Source organism: Diadema antillarum, unplaced genomic scaffold (genome assembly GCF_040938485.1).
Source record: "Diadema antillarum isolate AM-2024a unplaced genomic scaffold, OU_Dant_1.0 scf00000075, whole genome shotgun sequence".
Classification (NCBI taxonomy): domain Eukaryota; kingdom Metazoa; phylum Echinodermata; class Echinoidea; order Diadematoida; family Diadematidae; genus Diadema; species Diadema antillarum.
Genome location: NW_027270964.1, coordinates 4,181,212 through 4,202,044, shown reverse-complemented (window position 1 = coordinate 4,202,044; position 20,833 = coordinate 4,181,212).

The window sequence follows — 20,833 nt, the reverse complement described above, 5'->3', positions numbered from 1 at the left end:
AGTTTCAATTTACGTAGCATTAAACGTGTTTCTCCTGTAGACGCTCTTCCCTTCGAGGAAACGGTTTCGTGTTTTAATGACATGATAAACTTTGTACGTTTTTCACTCCTTGAAATACTTTTTGTTTCTGAAGAGAATCAAACTCACGCGAAAATCCCTAAAAAGCATCATGATCACCTGTCTTTACACGAGTATAATGTCAATGAAACAGCATAACTGAAACTTCAACAGGTTAAATGAAACCAAAGATAGACCCTCTTTCCCCCTTTTCTTTCTTTTACCTCTTTTTCTGTCCCTCCTCCTTTCTCTTTCCCTCTCTCTTACCAAGAAACACCTATACATACGCATACACTCTTCCATTATTGAAGCATATTTATCCACAGGTATATTTTTTTCGAATGGCAGGTTAAAAACAAGCGCTCTAGTAGACGTAAAGAAAACAGGAGTTGCGCCTTCAGCGAGGTGGGAAGAAACCGTGTTGTGCTAGGAATACCGATATAATTCGTACGAGGGCATGTAATGGGATCGTGGCTGACCCGTGGCCTGCTCCAGCGAGCAAGAAATACGAGTGAGGCAGTGCGGCAGGAAACCCTCTAGCGATCTACCAATTTTTTCCTCCTCTACTCTCTGCCTCCCTCCTCTTTCTCTCATTGTATTTTCAAAGAACGTGAGACATAGCCAAGTTCATTTGCACTTTATACTTGCCCCTCCTTTTTTCCGCTTTCAGTTTCTTTGCTTCGCGTCATAATCGCAATACTTTGTCCTGTTTGCCTGGCCAGGGAGTGATGATTGGCATGAAAAAACTTCCGATCTGTTCAAGAAAAAAAAAAGAAGAAAGAGGGAAAAGTTTACTCTAGCAGCTAAGATTTGAGCCTGTGCTCTGGACACTGTTACAACGACGTCTAGAAAGAGAAAGAGACAAGTGACTTTGACTGAGAGAGATTCTAAGCTAGGATATATATTGAGCAGATGGAATGAAATAATTTTGATAAACGTTCCTATCTATATCATCTATATCATAATTAAGATGGCGATGAAAGCATGCGTATAGTGTGTATGTATGCAATCATTTCCTAAGTACCCTAATCCACAGAACCTGCGTCCATTTGAAAACTGTCTCTTCAAAACCAAGTGTCATGCGTAATGCTGTCATCGCCGGTTCTTGATACACACTAAAGTTGCTCTTCAAGCTAAGGAGGTGGCTCAGTTGAATAAATTTCGACCATTTATTCACAAAGATACTTTGAATTATTGATATATGTGAGATCTACCTATATCTGAGGGATGCAAGCCCATAACAAAAAGTTTCTCAGAGGACTTCACAGATTAACTATCGAGACAGTGCATGGATGATGCCTATGTAATTTCACTCAGCAGCTTACCACAGACTGTAATCATTACAAAACTGAAGTTTCTTGTCTTGATCAGATAAATTTTGCTGCTCCTATACTAGAAACATAGTAATGATGATGAAGGCATGGTGATGATAATCCTAAGCGCACAATGTGAGGCAACTTTTTTTGGCTCTTGAAAGACACCATAACGAGCTCGACGCATAAGTTCTCTAAGATAAATGAGTCCGAGATTACTGAGTCTAAGATAAATGAGTCCGAGATTACTGAGTCTTAGATTACTGAGTCTGAGTTTATTGAGTGTGGGGTTACTGAGTCCGAGATTACTGAGTCCGAGATTACTGAGACTGAAATTACTCAGTCCGAGATTACTAAGACTGACATTACAGAGTGTGGGATTGCCGAGTCTGCGATAACTGAGACTGAGATTACTGAAAATGGGATTGCTGAGTCTGAGATTACTGAGTCTGAGATTACTGCGTCTAAGATTACCGAGTGTGAGATCGGTGAATCTGATGCCTTACTCAAGTTCAGATTAATGAGTGTGGGATTGCTGAGTCTGAGATTAATGAGTCTGGGGTGTCATAATTTCTGTTGCTAAAATGTAAGTTTTATGCTTGAGACATATTTTAACATGATAAACTTCCTTCTTGAAATTTAATTCAATATTAAATGTAGATTTATTCTGTTGCTAGATGTAGTAATTTTTACAGATTTTTTTTTTTTTTGGGGGGGGGGGTGGGGAGATGTCTGACAAGCACCCTCACTAACCGTGTTAGGCTCTGCAGGACGACCTAACATCATCCTTAAATAACAATGATGCTTTGTTTTCACTTTAGAATTTATTGAGTAGAGAATGCGGTATCAACGTGAATGGGAAATGAATGGCGTCAACTCGTCCACGTACCAACGCGGGCCGCTCTCCTCTCCCTCCGCGCAACTCACCCGTGCAGATCGAGACACGGGATATATGCCGAGAGTCTGTAGGTCCTAAATCTAGAAAAGTCTCTAAGACAAAGTGACCATATCATCGTCTGTATTATTATTGAACTCATGCATGTATCTTATGGCACTTTGCTCACGAATATTGATCTCAATATAAAGTAGTTGTGAAGGTTGTATTTTATTCATGAACACGATAAATAAATCAATTAATGACATCTCATTTTCACCAAAGAAGGTCCTTTCGGTATTGTCGTAAATTTCGTCTGGATGATTACATTCTTTTTACATTAGTAAATGAAAAAAAAAATAATATCATTGTTTTCCTTTTAGTAAAATGTTCAGGAGTCTAAAGGATGAAAAGAGGAATGTCGACAAAATCAACCCTTTTTAGTGTTCATGTTAAGTCGAAGGCAAATGCAGGCAGATGATTAGTAACCAACCAAAAGCCCTCCAGGTCCGTCACAACTGATTGACAAGCACCCCTCTTTAACTGTCTCCAAGAGAACTTTCAATCAAGGTTCTTGCGACCACCACCTCTGCCCACCTCCCTATAATCCCCGAAGTTTGAAGATGTTTTCTATCAACGCACCAAGGATTACAGTTAGAAAGTCGCAACAATTACCGTCACAGGGTGCTCACAACAAACAGGAACATTTCTCTTTCTCTCCTATAACTTCTGTTTCAACAGATTTCTTTCTGTCTCTTACCAGAAGGCCATTATTTTTGGCGTCTCCAAATCGTAAACACTTTAAAAACACCTACCCAAGTCTTCAAAAAACTAAGGATGACTGCATGCCAAATGGTGGCCTCCCCGGAGCGTCCCGCTAGACTGACCCCTCAACAGCTCCCGGACAAAGACGAGGCTACTAAGTCCGCCAGTCGTTTAATTTGAGGCCATTTAATGATAGATAATGACAGGCTTTATAATCTCACTGACAATATCAGCAAATCACAACAAGAAAGTGAAATGTTACGTCAGTTTAAGGAATAGGCACTATTAAAGGTAAAACCAAACCCAAATTGAATCCGAAAAACGTCTTCAAGTAAAACCGTGAACCTACTCGTGTTCCTCGTCACTAAGGAACTATGTTACTGCTGTAGGATTTCTTCGGCACATGCTTCTCTTTTATCTAGTGTGTTGTTTGTTTCCCTTGATTCGTTGTTTTAGTGGGATTTCTTTTCGGGTAAGTTTGTATTTGTTTAGTCTTGTTCTGTGGTTTGTGTAAAGATTCGTATATTACATTCGTTCGATCATTGTTCCATTAAGAAATATAGACAACAAAGTTTGTTTGTTTGTTTCTTTGTTAATTTGTTTGTTTGTTTAAAAAAGTCTCAATCTTATTGCAACAATCTTAGTGAGATAACACTGTGGAAAAATAAAAAGCCTCTGTATTCTGATATTCCTGAATCCGATATTTGATTTGATTTGATTTGATTTGATTTGATTTGATTTGATTTGATTTGATTTGATTTGATTTGACTTGATTTGATTTGATTTCTACATTCCTTTTTCACACAAGAATATAACGCAGAGTCAAATGAACTTGAAGCATATATTGAGTTGTATCTGAACAGAGGAAATTACAAGGAAACAGGTCTAGCTTTCTTCATAATACAAAACCAGTGTTCCGCTTTACTTCGGTTTACTAACAGTGTGTTTGAGTTATAGTAATGACATGTCTTTCTGAGAGCACAGTGCTTATGAATATCATTTCATGATAAATAAATGTTTTAAATGGGAAGAGAATATAGGATTTGAAAAATCAAAAGTGATATGCCCTGTTTCATAGTTTACACAAGTAACTACTCGCCAATGTTCTTTCCACTTTTGCCGATTGTTACATGACTTTTTGATACAGTTCCTGCGAAAACTTAATGTTATATCAAAAACAATTAGAGTCAATTTCTTCAGTCAATTTCTTCAGACAGTTTCGTAAGTTTGTGAGAGCTCTTTGAAACATGCCGTCAAGTTAAAAACTCGTCGAGAGGCATAGAGGAGACATGGCATGACAACACCTTATAGCATCAGAAGTCGATAGAGCCTTTAAACCCTCGCATTGGATGGTACTTGACGGAACATCACTGCCATTGGGCCGATACAAGGGCGTGCTCCTCCCCATAGATTACGGTAGCATCGGTGGCTATACGTCTTGGTTCTCAGTAGACCGCTTTGTCACCTTATACTATTACGGGGCGCCATACAATGATCGACTATTTAGCGTGACGGAGACTCGAAACGAGCTGGACCACCGGCGTAAAATGTGTCAAATTGAGGCTCTTTGTGGTGAATAAAGCGACCATTGCCTGTTTGACAAATGAGGGTACGTTGGAGTGTTATACTGCTGTAACCAAAAAATAAATAGATTTCTGCTTCCCCTCCCACTCCCCTTTTTGCAAGGTGGAGGGGCTGTCATCTGATGAGAGTACTTGGGGAGGTAAAAGTGTATCGAATATTTTCCCCGTTTTAAAGGTGTGATTCATGCGCGTCTTGGAAAATTAGATGGGCGGGGAAAAAAAGATAGCCTACTATTCTTTCTCATCTTAGGTTGCTTAAGTTTAGGGTTTTGTTATCTCATAAAGAATCAATTCAAATCAAATCAGTCAAAGGGCAATAATTCAACAATGTGTACTTCTATATCTTATTGTGTTTGCAGGATATATTGTATTAATCTCATGATTCCACCTTACATGGCAATATCGCAGTCTATTCACTCTGTCAACATAGACCGCCCTGTGAGTTATGGTCAGATTGCGTCTCCACAGGTAATATTTATGAAAATCTATAGTTTGATTGCCCGATATCAAGATTGTTCCAGTGTAAAGAGTGTCTTCTTCACAACTCTCGAATCTATGACGCAAGTCCAACTTTATTGACCAGAGCGCTGAACTTGAAGCCGATTCAACTAGATAACTCATAATAGACAGGGTCCAGAAGGCGTGATAACTAATTCTAGCAGGAAAAAAAGTGGACATAAAACTAAAAGTTACTATCATCGACTGATGACAATTATGACAGTGAAGATGATAATGATGACAGGAAATGACAAACGGGTCCACTTCCGTTATACCTACGCTCGATGTCGGAAATTTATCATTCTATTCTTTTTTATTTACTATCTTGAAAATATCAACAACACAGGATACATTGTCATGTGTCAGCAATCCGTTGTATTTGGCGATTATTCATGAACTAAAAATATGTTGCTGTGTCTTTAGTTGCAAGTTAAACAAAACTGACGATCATAGTCATTTTATCTTTATCTTCAATGCTCTTTAGACGTCATTCTTTTTTTTTTGTCTGTGAATGACGTCTACGAGGTCGATTTGCTTCCACAATGTGGCCATGCATACCACACATCCATCTTACGCACACACAAAGTTCTTGCCATCCTTACTGAATGGTATATACACAAATCGCTGCCATTGCTGTGTTTTATAACTTACTTCATCCAGGTTTTGGATCTTTCGATCGAGATTTGGATGGCTCAGATCATTGCGTTCCACTGGCAGCCAGGTATTTTCTTAGAGCCTGATTCTGTTAACTAGACAGATTCTCTGTCTACTCCAATACTTTCAAACTTGACGGATACACCAGTGCCCCATTTCATAAAAGATGATAGGATGGCAACTCTTGGTGGAATGACAACTTCCAATAGTAACAGCCAATCAGGAAGCTGGACTCTTGTCGTTACTATGACAATTGTCATTCCAGCAAGAGTTGCTATCATATCAACTTTTTATGAAATGGGGCCCAGATCATACCAAAAGCTGTTCTGTAGCACGAAGTCGGAATTTACTTCAATATTTTAACAAGTTACAGTCGCTGAGCTGACAGTCATCCATGTGTCTGCAACATGACAAGGCATTCGACTGGGAAATTCCCATCACGTAGCTATTAGTAACATTTGGTACAAATTTTCGGCCGACGTAGCCACAAGCATGTATCGCTCCCACGTAGACTGCAGCTTGAGGTAACGATCATCCTCACGGGATTTGAACCCGTGATACTCTGAAGGGAATCAAAATCGTTCATGTTTCAGATTTAAGGCAAATCAACAGAAAAATTACACTTTGAAGATACATGTAATTTCATCCATTCCATTCAAAATGTACATTGAAAGAGGTGAACTGTCTTTTGCAAAGATTTGTTGGTACAGTATAGATCAGACGTGTACAACAACAACAGCAACAACGAAATATGAGTTTTATTATTGATTCTAGGTCGTTAATCGACATTAAAGAGCTTGACATATGAAGAGTTTTATTGCAAAATGAACTAAGCGCCATTTTTAAACATTTCAAAGTAAGTCCATTATCAGATAGAGCAAAATTAAACCTTTCCAGTAACGCCTCACTTGTGACATAACAAAGAATATTCTAGAAGTTACTCTTAAAAAATACCCTATATTAATTTTTTCTATTATTTTCTTTGTTTTTGATCAGTTTTAATCACAAATATCTCAACTTAACAAGTATGGAGTCTGCTCGTTCTGCGATAAAACTCTTCATATGTCTTCGTACTCAATAAAACAGCGCACATGAGTGTTCATACTAATATTTGCATGAGTAATTAACAGTCGAAGAAAACTGAGTATTATGTCTATTCGTATACCAAGAGTGAAAGGGAGTGAAAAAAAAAGATTTAAACAATCAGGAAATGAAACCATAGTGTACCTTTAACATTTCCCAGCCCAATCATTAAGGGTCAGTTGAGCCATCGACCTTGCAAGGGATTTGCTCACCTTTACAGATCACAGGTAGGAAGGGCCGTTAATGAGCCCGCCGTGTCGGCCCCATACAACAGGTGTTGTCTCGGATATTACCGAGTTAGCGCGCCCTCACATCTCTATGTGTTGAAGTCTGACATTGTTCGGTCTTCGCTATATATGTAAAGATACTTGGATACAGTTCTCTCTTAGCCTTCTTGTTGGAAAGAAAAAAAAATCACGACAATACATTCCTGTTCTATGCAGAGATCAACTTTAAACTTTATCCCTCCTAGAGCATCGCACATTGGGTGATTAATGTCGGATTAGGCATCCCATTGATGTATACTACGATACATGATAACTTTACAATGTTATCGACAGAGCCAGTTGATAACTCATGTCAGATTATTGGTTTCGGTTAGAATTCAAACTGCAATTTGCTGTCTTCTGTAGATCAGATGAGACAGGGTAGCCAGGTTTTGGTTGTTTGGTAAAGCTGAGAAAAAATGCAAACAATAAACTTGGCGGGAATCAACTTTAAACGCCTGTCAATGGAAGCTACACAACTATCTCTCTCCCTCTTTCTCAGACATACACGCACACACGCATACACACGCTCTCCCTCTCTCCCTCCCTCCCCTCTCTCTCTATCTTTCTCTCTTTATCTATCTAGGCCCTATATGTCTGTCTGTCCGTCTGTGTATGTCTGTCTGTTTGACTATCTATCTATCTATCTATCTATCTATCTATCTAACTACCCATATATCTAGCTATCTATCTATCTAACTAACTACCCATATATCTATCTATCTATCTATCTATCTATCTATCTATCTATCTATCTATCTAACTACCCATCTCCTTGTCTTTCTGTCTTCGGTTGTCATCTGACACTTAGGCGTTTGAATACTTTTATGACGTGAAATCAAGCCTTTGCTATCCTTTGTGTATTCATATTGTGCAATACGAATGATTATTTAGGGGCAATTTTATCATTTTCTACAGAATATAAGGTTAGAATAAACCTTGATACCCTCCAAGTGTACCTGCACTGATAAATCAACGATGACATTTATACCTCATGAGCAAGAGAGAGGTTTGCGGTATATGCAAATCCAAACAGTAGAGGGCGTTTGCTTTTCATATTCCTCCACCAAAAAAATATTGCCGGAGGATCGTTTCAGACAAGTTGAATCAGTCTGTGAGTCGTGGATGGTCGCTGTTACACTGTGTTGACGTAACTCTTTCAACCACGGGCTTATGGCAAGGAGCGGCAATCTTATATCCATCGACTTGGATTGAACAAAAAGGTATAATACAAGGTTGTAACAAAAGATTACTCTACTCATACTAAGGCAATGAGTAATAAATTACAAGCTATCATACGTTTTGTCTCGAACGTGTTCCAAATGAGTGTTAACTCAGCAAATTTAAATGGGGAACATTTATCCAGAAATCACTCTTTTGGTGATAAAACTGTAATTACTGAAATGTAACTATAGCTAATAAAATGAGGCCAATATATAGGCAATAAATGGTTTGAGAAGGTTATAGGACAATACGCGACCGTCTTATGATTAATGGTACCACTGACACGTCAAATTCCTTTTATTGACTTCCCTATAAAACGAACCTTCTCGGAAGTGTCTCAACAACGCTCGAAATTGGCAACATTAAAAACAGATGACATCCTAATGCACCAATAAAATTTGATGCTGTTTGTGACAATTTCAACAATGTTCATATAGAAAAGGTGGGAAGGACTGCCTCCTGTTGTAAATTCGCCGCCGTTGGGTGCAAACCCGTCAAACCTCTAGAGAAGTTCGTCCAAGGAAAAATTCTTGATGTATTTTTTTTTTGCGATTTTTCTCATTACTCATGGCAAATCTAGACAAAACAAGATCGTTGGCGTAGTTTACGACAACTTCTCAGAAAGTTAAACCAAAAGACGGATATATTAGGACAGAATCCATCGCTCTCAAATCCCCATTGTCACGAATCTGCTGTGTTGTTGGATATCAGGGTGCAGGGATATTCCATGGCATTAGAACCTGACTGAGTCGTTCTTCGTTATATGCAGTAAATCTATCTATCTATCTTTATCTATCTATATATCTATCAATCTATTTATCTATCTATCTATCTATCTATCTATCTATCTATTTATCTATCTATATGTTTACCTATTTTGTAATATGTTATACAACGCTTAAAATGCCACCCATACACAATGACAAAATGTTCAGGTTTGTACCCAGTATAATCGATTAGGGATGATTTTCGTCAAGCACACAAAAAGGGGAAAGTATGTATAATGCGTTGGATCGCAATCATGCATATATTGTGAACAAAGTCAATAAGCTGACTTGTACTAAACGTGTCAGGGCAACTTTTATTACAAAAGGGATATAAGAATCCATTTCTTCACTCCCATCGATGTGTGAGGGAAGAGGAAAAACAGATGGGAAACAAAAGATACTCGGGACAAAGTTGCCGAGTGCACGGAACGATCTGAAAAGATTCAAACACATTTCAGCCATCACGCAGTCATCTGGACTTCTTCTCTCCTTGTTCTTGGTCTTTCCCTTTTCTTGTTTCTGTCCTTTAATATTCTTGTCTTCTTTCTTGTTCTTATTTCTGCCCTTGTTGATGTCCTTCATCCAGTCTTTGTTCTTGTTCTTGTGCTTGTCTTTGACCTTGTGCTTGTTTCGTGCCCTTGTTCTTGTCCATTGTCTTTGACCTTGTGCATGTTTCGTGTCCTTGTTCTTGTCCATTGTCTTTGACCTTGTGCATGTTTCGTGTCCTTGTTCTTGTCCATTGTCTTTGACCTTGTGCATGTTTCGTGTCCTTGTTCTTGTCCATTGTCTTTGACCTTGTGCATGTTTCGTGTCCTTGTTCTTGTCCATTGTCTTTGATCTTGTGCATGTTTCGTGTCCTTGTTCTTGTCCATTGTCTTTGACCTTGTGCATGTTTCGTGTCCTTGTTCTTGTCCATTGTCTTTGACCTTGTGCATGTTTCGTGTCCTTGTTCTTGTCCTTTTCCATGTTCCTGACCTTGTCCTTGAAGTAGCTTTTCAACATGGCGATTATACTGCAGGAAAACCATGTTTGCCTCAACGAATGTGTGATCTCCTTACTCAACGCGGGGCCTAGCAAAATTTGTGCTTCACTCTACTCAAAATATGCTTAAATGTATATTTTCTAAAATCAAATTTGTTTTAGGCATTCATGTGGAGCATAGTTATTATAATCATGATATATAATGCTGAATTTTCTCTTTGAATTTGTTTTCAGATGTTGCAGATCTCGAAATGGAGTTGGCCCTTATGCTGTTTGCCCCCTATTTGACAGAAAGTTTGAAAACAAGAACGATAAAATTCACAGTATTCAAGTGATTTGTACAAATCATGGAACCTTTGTCTAATAACTAAATCATGTAAGATAATTAAGTGCTATTGCAATTTACCTTTTGAATATCAAAATATTTGCATGTGTATGTGTGTATGCGTGTAAACACACATAAATGCACGTAATACGAATGCATCCATGAATGCAGAGCTCGACATTAGGGATGGGCCGGTGGCAAAAATAGATGCCGGGCCACCACTTTTAAAGAAAAGATATGTGATGGTGGCCCGCTCGGGCCACCAAATTTCATGGTCAGGCCACCAAAAGTAAAAAGTTAAGGTCAAGCCTTGTGCATATGTATTTTTTTTTTTCATTTGGATACAGAAAATAAATGGAATGAAATCAAAAGAAATGATCAGCGTTTTTCATGGGTGACCTTTCGTGGTGTTGTTGCGCGTTAGAATTGCACATTAAAATACACAAACAGGCACCAGTTGTTCTGGATTTGGCAAAACTTTCCCTATTACTCTTAAATTAATTCGGTGTATTTCTTTGTAATACGTGGTGATGAAGCACAGACTTGAGCAGGACTGTGCGATTACCTTTAACTGACAGGAAGTAACAATAAGAATGTCAGACTTCATACGAAATGTTCAAGGTTGTTTGTCTTTTTACGAAATATTATCTACCAAGGTTGAGAGAACACGGTGTTTCCATTCACCTCATCGTGCTGTGTAGCGTAAAGGCGCTCAGGCTTTCAAATTGGCTGGTATCGGTGAATGAATACACAAATATGTCGGCGATTCGTCAGGACAATGACATCTTTCGTGTACCGCCATCTCTCTGAGGCTTCCAGAATTTGATGGACACATTTATTATTAATGGTTTGCAGAAAAGATGAGCTACCCAGCCAGGCGGAAGACGCCACTGTATCTCAATTCATCAGTGTAACCGAATTTGAAGGAATTCACTGTGCGGAAAATTAAATCGAGTACTACAATTGTATGGATGAGACACAATAAGAGGACCCTGATAGTCAGAAAGTGCAAACCTGGGACCCGACTGAGGAACTAGACTCGTGACAAACGGCTTCGGAAAGAATGGCGCAGAGGATTACGAAGATGACACAAGGCAGTACAACATGATACATTTCAGCGCAACATGATATTTGGGAGTAACAAATGAGACTCTCTAGCACAAGAGAAATAACCCATGACAAAATTAGGGACACCATGATGACATACCGGAGTGCAAAATACAACTGCAAACTCCGACAACACACGACAAGCTGACTTTGATGACTCAGGAAATTCAACTTGATAACAGAAGAGAGTACAAGACGATACTGGGGACTATAAAATGACCCTGGGAAGAACAAGTTGACACTGTGGATTGCAAGATGACACAAGGGACTACACGATGACACTGGGGTTGCAAGATGATACTTTCGTGTGACTTAAGATGACACTGAGGAATAAAATATGGCACTCGGTACTACAAGATGACCCTGGAGACTACAAGAACACACTGGGGACTACAAGGTGACACAGGGGACTCCAAGATGACACTGAGGACTAGAAAATGACACTGGAGACTACAAGATGACACTGAGGACTACAAGGTGACACTGGGGAATACAAAATGACACTGGGGACTACAAGATGACACTTGAGACTACAAGATGACACTAAGGACTACAGGATGACACTGGGGACTACAAAATGACACTGAAGACTACTATATGTCACAGGGGACTACAAGATGACACTGGGAACGGCAAGATGACACTGAGGATTATAAGATGACACTGGGGAATACAAGATGACCCTGAGACTACAAGATGACACTGGAGACGACAAGATGAGACTGGAGACTACTATATGTCACAGGGGACTACAAGATGACACTGAGGACTACAAGACGACACTGGCGACTATGAGATGACACTGGAGACTACAAGATGACACTGGGGAATACAAGATGACACTGGGGACTACAAGATGACACTGGGGACTACAAGATGACACTGGAGACTACATGATGACACTGGAGACTACAAAACGACACTGGAGACTATAAGATGACACTGGAGACTACAAGATGACACTGGGGACTAGAAGATGAGACTTGAGATTACAAGATGACACTGAGGACTACAAGGTGACACTGCGGATTACAAGATAACCCTGGGGACCACAAAACGTCATTGGAGACTGTAAGATGACACTGGGGACTACAAGATGACGCTGAGGATTACAAGATGACACTGGGGAACAAAAGATGACTCTGAGGACAAGATGACACTGGGGACTACAAGACGACACTGGAGACTATAAGATTACACTCGGTACTAACAAGCTACAAGATGACACTGGGGACTACAAGATGACACTGAGGACTACAAGATGACACTGGGAACTACAAGCAGACACTGGGAACTACAAGCAGACACTGGAGACTTCAAGATGACACTGGAGACTACATGATGACACTGGGGACTACAAAATTACACTGGGGACTACAAGATGACACTGGAGACTACTACATGTCACAGGGTACTACAAGATTACACTGGGGACTGCAAGATGACACTGGGGACTATAAGATGACAGTGGAGACTACAAGATGACACTGGGGACTACATGATGACACTGGGGACTACAAGATTACACTGGGGACTACAATATGACACTGGAGACTACTATCTGTCACAGGGTACTACAAGATGACACTGAGGACTACAGGATGACACTGGGGACTACAAGATGACACTGGAGACTACTATATGTCACAGGGGACTACAAGATGACACTGGGAACGGCAAGATGACACTGAGGATTATAAGATGACACTGGGGAATACAAGATGACCCTGGGGACAAGATGACACTGGGGACTTCTAGACGACACTGGAGACTATAAGATGACACTGGAGACCACAAGATGACACTGGGGACTAGAAGATGAGACTTGAGATTACAAGATGACGCTGAGGACTACAAGATGACACTGGGGATTACAAGATGACCCTGAGGACAAGATAACACTGGGGAATACAAGACGACACTGGAGACTATAAGATGACACTGGGGACTAGAAGATGACAGTTGAGACTACAAGATGACACTGAGGTCTACAAAATGACACTGGGAATTACAAGATGACACTGGTGACTACAAGATGACACTGGCGACTACAAGGTGACTCTGCGGACTACAAAATGACATCGGGGTTCTCTTGACTACTCAAGATGACACTAGAGACTACAAGATGACACTGGAGACTGCAAGTTGACACTTGGGACTTCAAGCTTATGATATAATTCCTGATTTACTGTGTGTTATGTTTTGTTGTAAGAAAAATAAGAATGAAAATGAATGAAGTGAAAAAGAAAAAGGAAAAAAAAAAGAATGGCACCGGGGGATACAAGATGATACCAGAGAATACAAGATGACATCGGGGACTACAAGATGACAATGGGGACTAAAGGATGACAAAGGAGAGTACAACATAGCATGTATTGATAGAAATACATTTGATGGCTTTTAAACGAGCAACTTTCGAGCTGTTTTCATTGTATTTACACTAATGACAGCAGAACAAGGCAGAATGATAATTGTAAAAACATTGATAAACCGTATTAAGTACTCTGTGTTGTTCTTTTTTATCAAGGTTTGTGATCAAAGCGTTTATAATCAACTGAAAAAATCATAAGGACATATTATGACATATGATGTTACAATGATTGTAATTGTTCATATTGTGAAGAGATAAAAGAAAGTGACTAGAAAAGAAGAAGAACAAAAATGAAGACTTAATATACGTAGAATAGGACTGGGGAAATGGATTAATTCAGGCTGAGAATAAATGTTAGATATTTAATTCTAGGGAACTTTCTATAAATTCTAATCTTATCGGCTGTAAGCCTATATTGATACAGGAAATCTAACTTAACTCCTACCTATTGTTGCTGGAGTAGATGGTATTATTTTCTGATTTCACTGGGACAAGGTAAGAAGGTACAGCGGGGATACTTCCATCATGATGATCAATGATAGAGGCAATATAGCACCCATGAGTCTTTGAGCGTGAACCCAATATTATGTTCAAATGGAAAGAGGGAGCTACTAATAATGATTGACAGATCAGGCCAGGAAGCACTGCTGCTCAGACTGACAGGAAATATGAGCTTGGACAAGAACAAAAACTTTTCTCCCACTAGTTAATACGAATAGCTTCTACGGTATGAATAGGGGGAATTACAATTGTATCAGGGCATGTTGATCAAAATTATTTCGTTGATTGCAGTAGAATTGAAAAAAAACCCACTACTAACAACGAAGCTTTCTCATCAAGTATACCAGAATAATTATGTTATCTCCTAACCATTAAAACCAAAACTTAATCATGCATGTTATACAGATTCGTCTTCCTTTCTTGAAATTTGGTTTTGTGGAAACGTATAAGTAGGAACAATATGTAGAACAAAACTATATCTGAGCCTATCAAAAAAAAGTGAGTCAATGAACGGTTTTGCTGTTTTGTTTTGTTTTGTTTTTGTAATCCCAAGGGTAACAAATACAGGAGGAGTGGTATTCATACGTGAGGTTAATCAGCTTGATGAGTTGGTGAGCTACAAGCTGCACAAAGCTCCGTGTTAGCTATCAATGTCATGTGATTATGACACGTACTTTGAGCCATGTCTGCCTCTCTGGTTCTACCGAACCTCTGGCTGTACTTTTCTTGCTCCTAATGACCCCATCTAGCATTCCATCGCAGGTTCAACGACTCCAGTTGCGTCACATCATGTCACGTGACACAAACCTTCTCACAAACAAAAGGGTCACGTGAGTGGAACGTATTCAGCCCCTTTTCACCACCTTTCACAACCTACTTTTTCTTCATTCATTCCCCGGCTAACCCTTATATTTCATGCATTTCTTGTAGCAGAAGTTCGAGATTCTGTTATTGAGGGGTTGCTAACATGACAGCCGGTGTTTTGACTTGTGTCTGGACTTTTTCCCCGTTCCTTTTCTCTCTGCTCATTCTTAATTCGCTCTCTTTTTCGCCCCTCCCTATTCAAGCCGAAACACCTGCATTAGAAGATCGCTGTCGCCACCAGAGCCTTTCTCAGTCCGCCCGCTTATCACTCAGGCGCACGGATCACGGAGCACGGCTATTGAGTGTGTTTCATTATCACGCTTGTTCACGCCATAAAAGAACCGCCCTCACCTCTTCTATCGTTTTAAATCGGGCTTCCAAGCCAGAAGAAAAAGGGACAAATGCTCTTTTATTTATGGCATCCACATCCACTGAAAAGGGAGCCAAATAATGAATAACTTGCCTTAAAATGTCCTTTATCATCGAGCCAAGCTCAACATCAGGTGAGCATATTTCGTCCCAACACTTCGCGAAGTTTTGTGAGGGAATAATTGAGCTTAGACAACGGTGCGGAGGATGAAGCTTTGTCAAAGATACAAAGAGGAGAGAAAGAAAGAGCGCAAAAGGAGAAAAAAGTTTTCAAAAAGTGTTATACTTAACAAACTGTAGGGGGTAATTTCACGCCAAATGAAAAACGATAAAAGATGCAAATGAGATCTACTAATGTGACCGCTAGCGTTACTTCTGTCGTGTTTTTCGTTATTTTTTTCTTAATTCACAAGATTATAATCTTATCTCAAAACACAGCTCAAAGGAATCGCTGCTAGAAAAAAAAAAATCTACCTAATTCTAGTTCGCGTGTATTGGACCAGAAGTTTATTTTCCTTTTTTAATACTCCATATTTTTCATAATTCACTTCACCCTTTCTTTCCCTCTCAGCTGACAAACTAATTCAGTTTGACTTAAATTCACACTGTTGCATTTGGTATCAAGCATGAAAAAACAAGTTTTCCTTACCGCATTATTTATCCCCCATCCCTCCTAGTTCGCTGTACTTTTTGGCCGAAAAGAGACGAGTCGTAATTCATCAGCCATACGCACGGTGCTTTGGTGGATCGCATAGCCGAGACCCCGCCGGCGGTTCTCCCTTGCACTCGCACTCGGCAATAGGACAATAACTTGGTATACATGGACAGATGTAAGGGCCCACAAGTGTGCACACTCCGCGCAGAGTGAGAAAGTCAAGCGATCTTAGCTGGATACTTTTGCGACAAACAATAATTTCGACAAGAGAAGATTGCAGGGATAGGCGCTGAAGCTTGCTTGATAATTAACGCTGTAAACAGTTGGGGAGGATTCATTAGTCGTAAGTAGATTGACTTTGCTTCGTGCAACAAGAGAATTGGATATAGATAAAAGGGTTCCATGCATATATGACAGTTGGAATAGACTTAATTTTCTTTCGACGTCGCGCAATCGAAGAAAAACACGTAGTGATAATGATAACACTAATCGCGTTAGTGGATCTGTAAGGTTGCTCTCCATTCATTTTGCAGTACACGGCATAAAATTAATTCACGCAGTTAAATTAGAATTGAAACTTCAAAAAATTGCTAAAAGTTTAAGGGGAGAAAGTCCATTTTGATGAAAAAATTTAGATGACTTACACTGCTTCAAAAAAAAAAAAAACCGATTATGATTTTGACTATCTACGGTAGATTTAAACCTCGTGTAAGCAATCGGCTGATGACAGACTTTTGCTGCGTCCTCAAGGGAGTAGAAAAAGAAAAAGATTTTGATAGAGTTTCTTATAGCCTGTGGTTTATATAGGTTTACATTCTATACATTATATAGAGGGTAAAATATTTATTATATGTGGAAAGCGCCGGACAGCAATCGCGATAAGCTTGGATGAGTGCAGAAAATAATAAAAAAAAAAGATATAAATGACATCACGAAATAATATTTATGTTCTTTTATAAGTGGTTGCAGTGTCTGTGATTACGAAAAGTTGTTGTTGTTGTTTTAAGAAAAAAGGAAGAGAGAGAGAAAAAATTGGGGCCCTATACAATAATTTGCCCCAGACAATACTAACAAAACATGTTTTTTCTTCTCTATTTGATGATGACTATAATACTTAAAAGATGAAAATAGCGTTTATCTGTTTTTGCATATAAACTCTTCGCATACAACAATACACGCTGAGGGACATCTATTTATCTTGATGGAGAGGGCTCTTTGTCTCATCTTCTATTAGTTTGAGCGCCTTTGGCCTTTCAAAATTTGTCTACACACACGAGAATTGTCCTTTAACAATGCAATAGCGGTCTTTTCATACAATCGGTCAAAATGTATTGTTCCAACTATAATGTGACACTGGAACGTTTATGGTTTGTTGCGTATAATGAGCTGATGATCAATGACAAAGTTTATAGGCTCATCTTGGTAATTATACTTCGTGCTGTCCTTTGGACTCAAGCATTTGCTTAAATATAATTCACCTCAAGTTTTGTGTATGATATCTTCATTTAACTTGAGTGAATTGACAGGTTTGTGGTTGCTTTTTTTAAGATAACCGATGTTTTCTTGGATAAAAACTAGAATTTGATTTAAAATGATAAGCATGGCTCCATTTTTTAAACTCCGTTTTCTTTCCTCTTTTGCTGACGCACTCATGGATTTGTTCGCTGTCTCCTTCTTTCTTTCTTTTTTTGTCATCAGAAAGAAGACAAAGAAGGCATTCCTGTCGCACCTGCGGAGGAGAATAAAAGTGAATTCTAACGAGTCTATAAAATAGAAGCACTTTGTAAGAGAAAGTGATGTTGGGAGTCTATAATGTTGTTTGCTCGTCGGTGGCATTCACTAACCAGTCAAAATTCAATCAAAATCCCTAATTTAATGTTGACAAGTAATTAGAGAGTAAAAAGTGTACCTGCCAAACTCCAACATTTCCTGCAACATCATACACATAGCTTTAAGCTGGCATGTACTTTTCTAGCCTTCTATAACCCTAGGCGTGCTAAGGGCAAAACATTGATTCAGGAATTCATGAGACTAAAGAACAAGGGAAATTGTAAGGTATGAATTCTCCAGAAGAACATGGTGTGAGGGGATAGAAGAGAGAGGGGAAAGCGGTGTTGGCCATAAAAAAAAAATGAATACTGCCGACAGCATTTTGCTAAGAGTTGATGTTGAGACATGTGAGGTTGCCGCCACGGGTTGACTTTCTGCGCGATGAGCTCATTTTCCGCACCGCTAGTTGCGGTCTCCGAGCTACTCACTCGTGCCTTAAAACCTCGCCGACATGTTGCGCGCTTGTACTCCAACACAGCAGTTCGCGTTTTCACCGACTTCGGGCGATAGAGGACGAAAATTGTTCAAAAAAGGGAGAGAATATTACTTGTCATAGAGACAAGTCAGATCAAAATATCAATGTAATTATTCGTCTCCAGGGCGATTCTCGGAGAAACTGAATGCCTTGTTCGAGCTGTGGCTGTTAGCAATGATCTGTTGCGCAGGCCGTAAAATATTCCCGCCTTCTGGCCACCTCTTTCTTTATCTTCCGTGGGTTCCACGATCCTTAGATGCTTTCTAGCTCCAGGTGAGGCGAGGCGAATTAATAGGAGGGGATGCATGAAATCAAATTTGTGTGTTCGCCGTGCTTAATCGTACGGGCGCGAATGAGGCAGTTACGGCGGGGACTTTGATTTTTCTCTTTCCCCATCGTTGCGAAGGAGTATAGGCGTCGGAGGCGGGCCCCGTCCGTTTGACGCAACCCGCCGCCTCCTCCATCAAGCCACACTGACTTGTTCATCATATCTCGCACTCGTTGAGGCGGGGGATGTTGCCCGTGGAAAGGGGAGAGCTCTCGGGCGGCATGCCGAGAGAACGCTGGAGCTACGTGTAAGCTTGAAGGAAATTTAGGTTAAATGGGTCCGGAAAATGAAGTGGGTAAACAGTCCAGAAGAGATAGAGAGAGAGAGAGAGAGAGAGAAAGAGAAAAAAACGAGGAGAAGATTTGGAGAGAAGGGGAAAGAGGAAGGTGAGAAACAAAATTACATTTATTATTAATGGTTGAGAAACACTAACAGCATCAGCGGCAAACTTAAAGTTTGTCAATGCCCGACGGTGCTTTGATGAGAATCATTTAACGAGGAAAAAAACCAAGGCGCATCACTCTGGCACACATTGGTAGACAGAGATATGGAAAAAGAGATAGAGACAGACAGAGAGAGAGATAAGCAGAGAAGTGGTCTACTGCAATATGTGATCAGTGAGATATATCGCAAATCTTGAAACGTTCCTTTTGGAATTCTATGTGTTTAATACTCTGGCAGTTTCCTCAGTTAAGTTAAACAGTGACACCTTGTCTTTGTTTCCTGCTGTCACTGACAAACGAGAAATGGGTGGAGAAAAACGAGACAAATCTAATAAAGAATTGACGCACAAGTAAAAGATCTAATATGCATGTGACAATGGCGGTTGCCTGGGATGAAATAACAAAATGCGGTATAATCACTTTCTGCACCGTGTGTTCCATGAAATAAGAAAAAGAAACGAAAAGAAACGATGTCGCCTGACACTTGTCGCATAATTGATGCGCATGTCAAACATACACCTAGTGGTTGACAGCAATTAAGTCGCGCCGAAACAAAAACAAAAAAGAAAAAATTCACCTCTCTACAATAAATGTAGCAAAACTGTGTGCTGTCACAATATTCACGGAAAATTTTCGACGCAGTGATCATGGCGGGGAAGAAATACTGTCAAATAAACCGATGGTTGTATTTCAGGCAATCGGTGACAGCCACTTCATCATGTATTGGATCTAACAGAGAGGGGAAAATACATCCAAAGTGAGCAATATTTATGAAACAAATATGCAGTATTATAACAAAGAGCTTGTGAAACAAAAGAGAGAGCAAGATGAATGCATGGATGTTGGTGAAGAGGTCGCTCGACCTGAGAAGAGGCAGTCTACTATGGTTACTGTGATATTTACAAGTATCAATTATCTCAGTGACATTACTTGAATGCCTTGTCAATGGAGTTGTGATTGTCATTGCAACAATACGTTTATATAGTGAATAGCTCTGAAGCCCAGCATCAGACATTACTTAGTATATGCTTCTGTCTACATTAGACTTTAAAGGCATAATTTACCATTTACAGACGAAACAAAAACCCAGCATTAGTGCTTTAGAATAGTTCCAAAACATGAGTTAGGGATAGAAACAACCACAGTAAAAAAAAAAAAAATGAATCGGTAAAATCGATGTTAAGTATACATAGGGCCTATTGTTAATATACAAAATATGAACAATAGCTATAATAAAAATGTTTCCAGATTAAACCGTCTACAGTTACGGTTTAATGAGAAAAATACTGATATCTCCATATATTTTAGGTTTTATCGCTTAAATTATATATGATAGGATGTTTTGTGGTACAACAGACCTACACATATTTAAGTTGATATTTTATGTGGTATGGCTTTAAAAATCATATGCTCGGAGTTCATTAAGATGGCTTGTTCAAGTTGTTCTCTCTAAGTTTGGTCACAGTGAATGTTAGAATACTATAAATTTTTTTTTTACTA